The sequence below is a fragment of the Sinohyriopsis cumingii genome, chromosome 8 (genome assembly GCF_028554795.1).
Source record: "Sinohyriopsis cumingii isolate HCF-2022 chromosome 8, ASM2855479v2, whole genome shotgun sequence".
Classification (NCBI taxonomy): domain Eukaryota; kingdom Metazoa; phylum Mollusca; class Bivalvia; order Unionida; family Unionidae; genus Sinohyriopsis; species Sinohyriopsis cumingii.
The window spans coordinates 106,192,929-106,205,330 of record NC_142968.1 but is presented as its reverse complement, the minus strand read 5'-3'; the positions used below and the strand labels follow the sequence as shown (position 1 = coordinate 106,205,330).

At 33.1% G+C, this 12,402-nt stretch overlaps 1 non-coding gene across 1 annotated transcript; it reads right to left on the bottom strand.

Annotated features, from left to right (window-relative positions):
* Positions 1-1,113: 1,113 nt before the first annotated feature.
* LOC149794316 (5S ribosomal RNA) lies at positions 1,114-1,232 on the bottom strand. The gene has a single exon (XR_016423122.1). It is a non-coding gene; the product is annotated as a 5S ribosomal RNA (ribosomal RNA).
* Between the last annotated feature and the right edge of the window lie 11,170 nt (positions 1,233-12,402).

Sequence of the window (12,402 nt, the reverse complement as noted above, 5' to 3'; positions counted from 1 at the left end):
CATTTCAACTGTAAATCATAATTTGTTGTCTTTATGTGTTTTCAAGACTCTTGGGCTGACAAGTCGCACATCTCTTCAACATTTCCGATGTACATATGTTTGTGTGCAGTATAATATTAGTAACTAAAGTGTATACTGATTAAAAGTTCTAATCCAAAAGAAGTGAAACTGCCCTCAGATACTCATATTTGTCACTTATCCATTTTCTGACCCAGACCTATGTTGCTTAAGGGGAGATTTCCATGTTGAAATTGACTTAAAATGCAGATTTAGGACATTATTGTTGTTGTTGTTATTACTATTATTATTATTCCTCCTCCTCTCCTATCATTTGGTTAAAATAAGCGACACTGGCCTATAAGCTAACTTTAAAAATAGGATAATATCAGATTTGTAAAGGATATCTTCTTGCAGCTTGGAGAAGTTAACGTTGTGGAAATACAGAAAGTGGAAGCAGGGAATATCTATCCAAACTTACTGTAATCAAAACAGAATTTTATAACCCAATTTATTTTGCCAATGGCCCATATTTGAAGTATTCGCTATGAGATGCCAAGTTTCCCACTGGCAGACTGAGGCTCTGCTGTAAAAGAAATCAATCAATCAATAAATTAATATAAAAAATTCTCACAATTTATACATTCCATATTTATCAATCAATTAATGAATAAGAAATAACACAAATAAGTATCCAAAATGAAAGATATCGATCGCATATTTTGCAACTCTTCGCTAGAGGCTACATCAGGAATATATGAGAAATAACTTGAAGGAAGTAGCTTGTTGTGGTAGTAAAAGTAGAGGAAACTGGAGAAATTGAACCAAATTTGTTAATCAGAAATACTGGTCACCTATGATCGCATATGACGATAGTAAGGATCGAAACCAAGAGCAGAGAAGTGCGAAGCAACGTTTGTGATATTCAGGTCCTATACTTGATTTTTTTTTTAGGATCAGAATTATTGAAGAAAGTTAAAGAAAAAGAGAAAATGAAAGTCGAGAAATTGCTCTATTTATTATTTATATTGAAGAAAGTAAATTTCGTTACAAAATAAAAGAAAGAAAAACTTCAACTGTTTTTAGTTGTAAAAGAAGAAGAAAAAAAAAATTAAGAGTCTACAGCACCCGGTATTTCCAGGCGGTCACCCATCCAAGTACTAACCGGGCCCGACATTGCTTAACTTCGGTGATCGGACGAGAACTGGTGTTTTCAACGTGGTATGGCCGTAGACATTTGCACGTACAAATTTAAGACTAATATAGGTTGTCTGTTCGTCGTTACATACACTACACACATACATATATTAGATACACACATGGATATATATATATATATATATATATATATATATATATATATATATATATATATATATATATATATATATATATATATATATATATTAAAGACAGGGGAGAGTTCTGCTTAGACAGTACAGCCCTGCAGTTTCAATCTGTAAAGAAGCAAGGGCCTATTTGATTGCCGATGTCACTGACATGTAGGTTGCGATATTTGTGAAGTCATTTGAATAGTAATGCAAGGGCGAGTTCCGTGTCAAATTTCATCAAGGTTATCGTTTCCTTTCGTCAGTCAGCTTCATTAACAACAAATAATAATAATAAAAGTATACTCGCAATTATTTCTGAGAAAATAAATCATATTTCTCTCGATTTCATGCAGGTATATCTCGATGAAAAGTCGGTCAAGTTTGCATGGCATGCTAGTAAGCACAGGGGCTCGCATTGTCGCTTACAATTTAACTGACAGTCATACATTTTATAATATATGTACGACTGATAGTTTAATTGTAAGCAATGATACAAGATCCTGTGGCTAGTAAGCAGATACCCTATGCCGATAACGCATAGTGTCGGCGATTTCCAACGTTTTGATAAGCAAAACAAATATGTTCATACACCCCAATACAAATGTCCAAATATCAAAAATAGCTATATGGGACTATTATGAATTCATTCAAGGACATTCTGAATTACATCATTGCCATACGTCAAGATTGTTAGCACATCAGCACATTCAAAATTGGACTTCATTCAGAAAACCACTGGCATTCATTTGGAACACTACCCTTTTGGACTTGTCATAGAACTGTTATGGACTATTTGTGATTTCATTCATAATGCTGAAAAGTATTTAAAGTTTCACTTAAAATAAATTAAGTCGGTTGGTTTAGATTGGCTAAGTTCGCATTAAGGTGTTTTTGTTTATATGAGCCAAGATCACGTCTTTTATTGGTTTAGATGGGCTAAGTTCACATTATGGTATATTGGTTTAGATGGGCTAAGTTCACATTAAGATGTTTTGATTTAGATTGACTAAGTTTGCATTAAAGTGTATTGGCTTATATTGGCAAATTTCACAATGGAATTTGATTTAGATGGGCTAAGTTCATGTTATGGTGTTCTGGCAAAAGACTGCTTGGTTTTGTTAGGCAATGATAGTCTTGCTCAATGGTACAGTAGGGCAACCAGCTTGATAGAAATCTATCATGTTAACCATTGGACTGATGTACATTTTAGCAGTGTAATTTAGAGTCTGTTTAAACCATTCTGAACCCCCCCCCCATCTCTCTCTGTCTCTCTCTTTCTCTCTCTCTCTCTCTCTCTCTCTCTCTCTCTCTCTCTCTATCTGACAGAAATATTATTTTCAATCTTTCAACTTTGTTCTGATTTTCTGGTTGAATACTAAAAGTAAGTTTAAATATATATAAGGAATTTGCAAATTTTATAAAAGTCAGCCTGCCTAGCAAGTAGTAGGTCAATATGATACAATGTAGAATTAAAGAAAATGTCATTACATGTATATGTATTGAAACGTTTGTTTCCTTTGTATATGTTGATACCTAAAAACCATATCCCATTAATTAAAATTGCCTAAGACTATATGTAAATAATACATGTATGTATGTATGTGTGTCACAAAAGACACATATTTTAAAACACCCTCAGCCACCCACCACCCAGGATATATATGATCCGTTTTTACAAGATAAACTTGGTAAAATTCAGTATGGTATTATTATCGAGTATGATCAGTAGAGTTTTTTTCCCTTGTTTGCATTTGTCATAGGATAACGCGTTAAACATCAAATTACATAGAAGTAAGATTATTGTTCGTAGCTGATAAAGTTATGCAAGCTTTGTTGCATACTCTTTCTCTCTCTCTCTCTCGTGTGTGTGTGTGTGTGTGTATGCTGTTCCAATGACATACCATGCAATATATACCTGTTTCATTAGAAGGAAACGAGGCTTGCTGAGTGGTATATGATACAGAATACACACTGTACAAAGAATTTACTTTATAGTGTCAACAGAATGTTGCAGCATTGCATCATTGATTATATAAACACTAGATAAGTCCCAAGGAAAATGTACAGATACTGTTGTGATGAACCATACTGTAGATAAATCCCAAGGAAAATGTACAGATACTGTTGTGATGAACCATACAGTAGATAAATCCCAAGGAAAATGTACAGATACTGTTGTGATGAACCATACTGTAGTTAAATCCCAAGGAAAATGTACAGATACTGTTGTGATGAACCATACTGTAGATAAATCCCAAGGAAAATGTACAGATACTGTTGTGATGAACCATACTGTAGATAAATCCCAAGGAAAATGTACAGATACAGTTATGATGAACCATACTGTAGTTAAATCCCAAGGAAAATGTACAGATACTGTTGTGATGAACCATACTGTAGTTAAATCCCAAGGAAAATGTACAGATACTGTTGTGATGAACCATATTCTTGTAAGTTACTTGGTGTAAATTCCGTTTAAGGCTTTCAATCAGGTCAAATTCTTTTTTCTCTTACTATGCATATCTTGTCCCATATGCATGAGAGGGGAAGGGGACAGAAAAAAGAAAGGATTGCAATGAAATTATGTACCATGTTAAATTCATATAGAAAATGAGGTTTATTAATACTTTTGTCATTATTTTATGTCATTAATGATTAATGAGCGGAAATTCATCATTGATATATGAACTTAGAATCGATAGCACACAGATTGTACAATTGATGTTAATATACTGTCAGATATGGCTACGATTCCTAAAGGTAGAAAAAATATTAAAAACCTTCCCTTCAAAAGCCTCATTTGAATTATACCAAATTTAACAGAAAGCATCCTGGTTGAAGGATTTACATAGATTTGGGGAGGTTATTTTCTATAAAACGTTTTCCTATCTGCTGGCAAAAATATCAGCAGTTACTAACAGTAGCTAAAGCATAAAATGATTTCCCCAAAATCACTAAACAGCATTTCATAAAAGTTTTCAGAAAGTATTCTGGCATGAAGGCATTCAAACTTTGACCAGTTATGTAGATTGTCCATCAAATATGGTTGCCAATACAAAAGACTGATAAAACCTGCAATGATTTTGTCTCAAAATCCACTCAACAGAATTTGTCCAGATGTAAGAGATAGTAATCTGGCATATTAATGCTCTCAATTTCATTAAAATTATCCGCTTCACAGCAAATGTGACTACTCTTACTTAGAATAGAAACATTTTAACATTTTCTTATTGAAAACTTTTACTCTGGTTAGGACAGTTCCACCCTGCCCATTATGATGTTCAGTATAATTAAAGTTTAATGACTGCTATATAACAGACCTTTGTGGAAGGGTTTTTATTGAAGATTCATGAACATGATTTTTTATGAACAGGTGTATTATAATGCAGGCTGCAGACACTATCAGAAAACCCACACTTATGATGCTGGCCACTTTTCATAGTTTCTATGAAAAGTATTATAAAGAGGGCTTATTCTTCAGTGTAAGGATCCTGTTATGTATATTTATATTTTTTTTTAATTTTTGTTCATGACTGTAAATTGTGATGATTATGTATAAAGAAACAATGGCATAGCTAATTTTTGTGCATGGGTATAGATTCATGTTTTAAGATTTTAAGAGTGCCCAAAGCTTGCATATGATCTATAAATAGGTGTTTACAATTTGTAACATTGCCCTTTTAGTAGAAAGGGTGGTTAATTGGATTTGGCTGGCATTGTCTAGAGGATGACCTCCCTTGATATTACAGCCCAGTGGGAGTGGAAAGATAGAATTTCACAGAGAACTGAGCAAGAATATTGGGAAGAAATAATGCTATATGAGCCCCTTTGACAAGAAAAATAACAAATTTAATCAAAACAAATTAATAGTGGCAATTCCAATTCAATCTAAATTATGTCGACATAATTTAATAGCAGTGTCTAATTTGGATTTATTTCATCATAATAATGAGTGGTGAAAAGAGCACAATGTCCATGACTGGTTGCATCACCTTCCTCCCTTGACCATGTATCAATGTCTTCCTGTTTCCTCGAGCCTTCCCATTCTCTAATGCTTCACCCCCTTCCTGGACTTTCTAGTCCTTTATTCTGAGCTTGTCACTTCTTTTTTTGGACTGTCCCATCTCTCCCAGAACACTGTTCCTTAAAGGATAAAATTACCCCTAAAGTTCTATATGTATCACTTTCTACATGTACATAAAATTCTTTCACTACTCAGAAGCATACTAGCTATCCAAACTGCATAAATTCTGAACTAATCTCAGAGATCTCAGAAATGCTTAATTATGCCTATTTGGACGCCAATTTTTTATCTGGGAACAGAAAATCACTGAGGCGAGAGTCCTCCGTACGTATGTAATAGGTGTGCGGCAAAATTCAAAGACTTGCCAGTCCTGCTTCAGCCACCTGCTTTGTGGGAAAATGTGTTGATCAGTTAGCTGTGCTGATATTTACAATGACAGAATTCAGTGACTGAAAGACCTCATGATGTACATACATGTTGACATTATAAGAGTACATTAGATGATGCAATAGCTGGGTGGCCAGTTCAAAGGCTTTGACTGGCGGCCAGGTGGGAAAATGTACTGATATTTACGATGATTGAATTCAGAGTCAGAAAGACCCAGAGATGTACATGTGGTCATCTATAAAAGTACATCAAATAAACAACTTTAGCTTTTGTTATTGTGTTCATTTCCGAATGTATCGAACTAAGTAGTGCACGAGAATCAAGACATGTTGAGAATTAGACAAAATGCCATTCATAAATTTGGATAAGCATTTCGGGGTTAACGAGATTCAGAAGAGTGCTAAAGCTGCTAGAATTGATAGTTTGGATAGGACAGTAGCTAAGTGTAAGAAAGTGTGTGATGCCTAGCTTAGTATTTGGAATAAATCCTTACTTGGATTGACAAAACTCAATGTCACTCTGATGGACGAACAATAGCTATTTAAGAGGTACATTGACTGACTATACTTTTTTTAAAATGCCCCTCGCCTTAGCCCGGTTAGTTCTAGTGTTGTAGTGAAATGTATTCATCAAGACATCAATAACTAGGCCTAGTTTTGATATCAATTACGTTGACAAAGTCTTGCTCATTCACAAACATTATGTTTTGATAGCTGATTGACCATTAACCCTTTTTCGAGTAAGGTAGTAACTATCAATTTCCTGCATGATATCCTTTGATGATAAAGCATACAAACATGTTTGTTAAGATCAGAATCGGTGATCTGGATATATATTAACTGCCTCTTGTACACTATTTCGTCATAAAATTAGTTTGAAACTAAGTGAATCAGTAGGCCTAACGGGAAATAATGGAGGACTTCGCTAAGTCTGGGATGTACCAGTTTATTAGATTGTCTGTTTTCGTACATCATCGGGCAAATATTTTGAGAAAAATATACAAATCATTGAAAGCAGAGCCAAGGTATTATTTTATTAAAGTTAACTTTAAACTCCAAATCAACCCTTATTTGCTGTGAGATGATGCACCAGTCAATCAGGATCTATGTTATTTGTTCTACTGCCATGTTTCTGTCCACTCATCTTCCCATGACAAGGGTATCCGAGGAATGGATTAAATGAAATCCTCATTGATGTTTGTTTAAACATATTTTATTGCCGTAATAGGTTACAATAAGATTGGGCAAAAGTTCTAACAACTTAAATCTAAATGTGCATAGATGAAATTTTTTATTTGCTTCACAGTATTAGAAAGAAAAAAACTAATTGTCTTTTGTGTTTATTAAAATTAATCTTAATTAATTTGGCAAAACAAATATAAAGCATGAACTATAACCAATAGATGAAATGTATAGAGATTATGTCAAAAAGATGGAACTAAATTAAGTAAGTTGATCATATTTGTAGACTTGAAAAATAGTTCATTCAAAGAAGTTGCAGTCAAAGATTTGCATGTGAGCCATGGTTTGTACCAAGGATTGTTTAAAGATTAAGAAATTGATGAGATTGTTTAAAGATCAAGAAATGGATGAGATTCTTAAAAAGATCAATAAATGGCTGAGATTGTTTAAAGATCAAGAAATTGATGAGATTGTTTAAAGATCAAGAAATGGATGAGATTGTTTAAAGATCAATAAATGGCCGAGATTGTTTAAAGATCAAGAAGTGGATGAGATTGTTTAAGGACCAAGAAATGGATTAAATTGTTTAAGGATCAATAAATGGATTAGATTGTTTAAGGACCAAGAAATGGATTAAATTGTTTAAGGATCAAGAAATTGATGAGATTGTTTAAGGACCAAGAAATGGATTAGATTGTTTAAGGACCAAGAAATGGATTAGATTGTTTAAGAATCAAGAAATGGATTAAATTGTTTAAGGATCAAGAAATTGATGAGATTGTTTAAAGATCAAAAAATGGCTGAGATTGTTTAAAGATCAAGAATTGGATGAGATTGTTTAAGGGCCAAGAAATGGATTAGATTGTTTAAGAATCAATAAATGGATTAGATTGTTTAAGGACCAAGAAATGGATTAAATTGTTTAAGGATCAAGAAATTGATGAGATTGTTTAAAGATCAAGAAATGGATTAAATTGTTCAAGGATCAAGAAATAGATTAGATTGTTTAAAGATCAAGAAATGGATTAGATTGTTCAAGGATCAAGAAATAGATTAAATTGTTTAAGGATCAAGAAATGGATTAGATTGTTTAAAGATCAAGAAATGGATTAAATTGTTTAAATATCAAGAAATAGATGAGATTGTTTAAAGATCAAAAAATGGCTGAGATTGTTTAAAGATCAAGAATTGGATGAGATTGTTTAAGGGCCAATAAATGGATTAGATTGTTTAAGAATCAATAAATGGATTAGATTGTTTAAGGACCAAGAAATGGATTAGATTGTTCAAGGATCAAGAAATAGATTAGATTGTTTAAAGATCAAGAAATGGATTAGATTGTTCAAGGATCAAGAAATAGATTAAATTGTTTAAGGATCAAGAAATGGATTAGATTGTTTAAAGATCAAGAAATGGATTAAATTGTTTAAATATCAAGAAATAGATGAGATTGTTTAAAGATCAAAAAATGGCTGAGATTGTTTAAAGATCAAGAATTGGATGAGATTGTTTAAGGGCCAAGAAATGGATTAGATTGTTTAAGAATCAATAAATGGATTAGATTGTTTAAGGACCAAGAAATGGATTAAATTGTTTAAGGATCAAGAAATTGATGAGATTGTTTAAAGATCAAGAAATGGATTAAATTGTTTAAGGATCAAGAAATGGATTAGATTGTTTAAAGATCAAGAAATGGATTAGATTGTTCAAGGATCAAGAAATAGATTAAATTGTTTAAGGATCAAGAATTGGATTAGATTGTTCAAGGATCAAGAAATGGACTAGATTGTTTATGGATCAAGAAATGAATTATTAACTGTTTCAAAATGTTTTAGTGAATCAAATCACCCTTTTGGTGCAACTAAGAGAGAGGGTTAATCAAGATGACAGTTAAACTAGAAACAAATTAGTAGAACACAAATGCAACACATTTGTGCCTGAAAGCTGCCCTGAACACAAACCTAACAAGATAAGTGCAGAGTTTCCATTGATATTGTTTGTATTGAGTATCAACTATGTGTAGAACATTATAACAAGTATGAGCTATATGTGCATAGTGTGCATTTACATTGTTTCTTATGAGTATCAGCTGTGTGTGTAGAGTGTTTATTAACATTGTTCATGGCAGTCACAGTAATGTATTGAGTGTGTTTATTAACATTGTGCATGGCAGTTACAGTACTGTATGAGTGTGTTTATTAACATTGTTCATCGCAGTCACAGTAATGTATTGAGTGTGTTTATTAACATTGTTCATGGTAGTCACGATATCTCTATTTGTAGAGTGTCTGACTTGTAATCTGACAATCACATGTTTGATACCTACCCACTTAGCCAGGGATGGCTGCTTCATTGTGTCTTTTGAAATGGCACTTTGCTTTCATCATGGAGCCAATAGTGGGTTAAATTGCCCTTAACTACCGAAATCAAAGTAACATACTTGGTATTAAAGGTGAGTGCAGAGCGTATATCAACATTATACTGAGTGTGAATTATGTATGATGAATACATTAACGCTGTACTAAGTATCAACAGTGTGTGTGTGTGTGTGAGAGAGAGAGAGATTTGGATTTTTAAAGTAGCTTTAACAATGTTTCTGTAATATAGCTATGATGTCTGCAGTGTGGCAATTTATAGTGATGTCTAGCAATGAGGCATTGTGCCACACACGTGTAGCATCATGTCCCACCTAGTCACATCCAGACACCAATCCAACCAGACCGGACACTCTTAACACTGAACACCATGCAATGTAGCTGCTTGTACCATTTTTATAAGTCTTTGGTATGACTCTGTTGGGTTTCGAACACATTACCCCCCACATCCAAGGTGGATGCTCTAACCACTTATGCCACTGTAGCAGTAGTATGTGTGAAGTCTGTACATTGTAATGTGTGGAGAGTGTACATATATTGCTATGAGTAATAACGGCAATCTGTGTAGTGTATTAAGATTAGACTTAGTAGCAACTATGTATGCAGAGTGTGTATTAATATTGTATTGAGTACCAAACAGTGTGTACAGAGAGTATATTAAGATTCTACTGAGTATCAATTATGAATACAGTGAGTGTATTAACATTGTACTAGGTATCAACTATGTATTCTGAGAGTGTATTAACATTGTACTAAGTATCAACTATGTATACAGAGATTGTATGAATATGTATGTGCAGAGAATTAATTAAATTAATACTGAGAACCTACTATGTGTGCTTAGTGTGTATTAACATATTACTGACTCTCAGCTATGTATGCAGAGAGGTATTAACATTTTACTGACTCTCAGCTATGTATGCAGAGAGGTATTAACATTTTACTGACTCTCAACTATGTATGCAGAGAGGTATTAACATTTTACTGACTCAACTAATGTATGCAGAGAGGTATTAACATTTTACTGACTCTCAACTATGTATGCAGAGAGGTATTAACATTTTACTGACTCTCAACTATGTATGCAGAGAGGTATTAACATTTTACTGACTCAACTATGTATGCAGAGAGGTATTAACATTTTACTGACTCAACTATGTATGCAGAGAGGTATTAACATTTTACTGACTCAACTATGTATGCAGAGAGGTATTAACATTTTACTGACTCTCAACTATATGCAGAGAGGTATTAACATTTTACTGACTCTCAACTATATGCAGAGAGGTATTAACATTTTACTGACTCTCAACTATGTATGCAGAGAGGTATTAACATTTTACTGACTCTCAACTATGTATGCAGAGAGGTATTAACATTTTACTGACTCTCAACTATGTATGCAGAGAGGTATTAACATTTTACTGACTCAACTATGTATGCAGGGAGGTATTAACATTTTACTGACTCTCAACTATATGCAGAGAGGTATTAACATTTTACTGACTCTCAACTATGTATGCAGAGAGGTATTAACATTTTACTGACTCAACTATGTATGCAGAGAAGTATTAACATTTTACTGACTCTCAGCTATGTATGCAGAGAGGTATTAACATTTTACTGACTCTCAACTATGTATGCAGAGAGGTATTAGCATTTTACTGACTCTCAACTATGTATGCAGAGAGGTATTAACATTTTACTGACTCTCAGCTATGTATGCAGAGAGGTATTAACATTTTACTGCCTCTCAACTATGTATGCAGAGAGGTATTAACATTTTACTGACTCAACTATGTATGCAGAGAGGTATTAACATTTTACTGACTCTCAACTATGTATGCAGAGAGGTATTAACATTTTACTGACTCAACTATGTATGCAGAGAGATATTAACATTTTACTGACTCAACTATATGCAGAGAGGTATTAACATTTTACTGACTCTCAGCTATGTATGCAGAGAGGTATTAACATTTTACTGACTCTCAACTATATGCAGAGAGGTATTAACATTTTACTGACTCAACTATGTATGCAGAGAGGTATTAACATTTTACTGACTCAACTATGTATTCAGAGAGGTATTAGCATTTTACTGACTCAACTATGTATGCAGAGAGGTATTAACATTTTACTGACTCAACTATGTATGCAGAGAGGTATTAACATTTTACTGACTCTCAGCTATGTATGCAGAGAGGTATTAACATTTTACTGACTCAACTATGTATGCAGAGAGGTATTAACATTTTACTGACTCTCAACTATGTATTCAGAGAGGTATTAGCATTTTACTGACTCTCAACTATGTATGCAGAGAGGTATTAACATTTTACTGACTCTCAACTATATGCAGAGAGGTATTAACATTTTACTGACTCTCAACTATATGCAGAGAGGTATTAACATTTTACTGACTCTCAGCTATGTATACAGAGAGTGTACTAACATATATCAAGTATCTGTGTCATGAGAGCCTACAGCCTTAACATTCGATTGAGTATCAACTGCATATATATGCATATTAACAGGTTCAGATCTTTTCTATGCCCTTGCATGGATGAGACAGACTTTTTTCTTAGCCATTGGAGGACAGTATGTCCACATCTTAATTCTTGACAACAATTATTTCACAAAATAAGCAATTACATTTGGCAGTAAATAGACTATATTTTCAAATTAAAATGTTGTTTAAATACAAGTAAAGATAATGATTTTTATTAGATGTGAAACATTTCATTGCAAACTAGCTGTCATTCATAGACACCATATACCTAAATCCAATTTTCTTTGTATTTTCTGTCAAAAAAATAAAGGACAACAGAGTAAAGTTTATAATAGTTTGACATGACTTATAAGTCACTGAATACAGTAAATGATAATTGTTTGCAATCATTGATCCACAACAATTATTCTGTGGCAGATGTCTTTTGGCAGACAAAATATGGAAATTACATATGCACAAAATAAAATATGGCACAAATGTGAAATCACTACACTTGTAAGTTTACACAAATAAAGAAAAATTTTAATAAATGAACTCCTGATATCGAGTAAGGAAGTGGTAAACAAAATAATTAGTAACTACTGCTTACTAGATA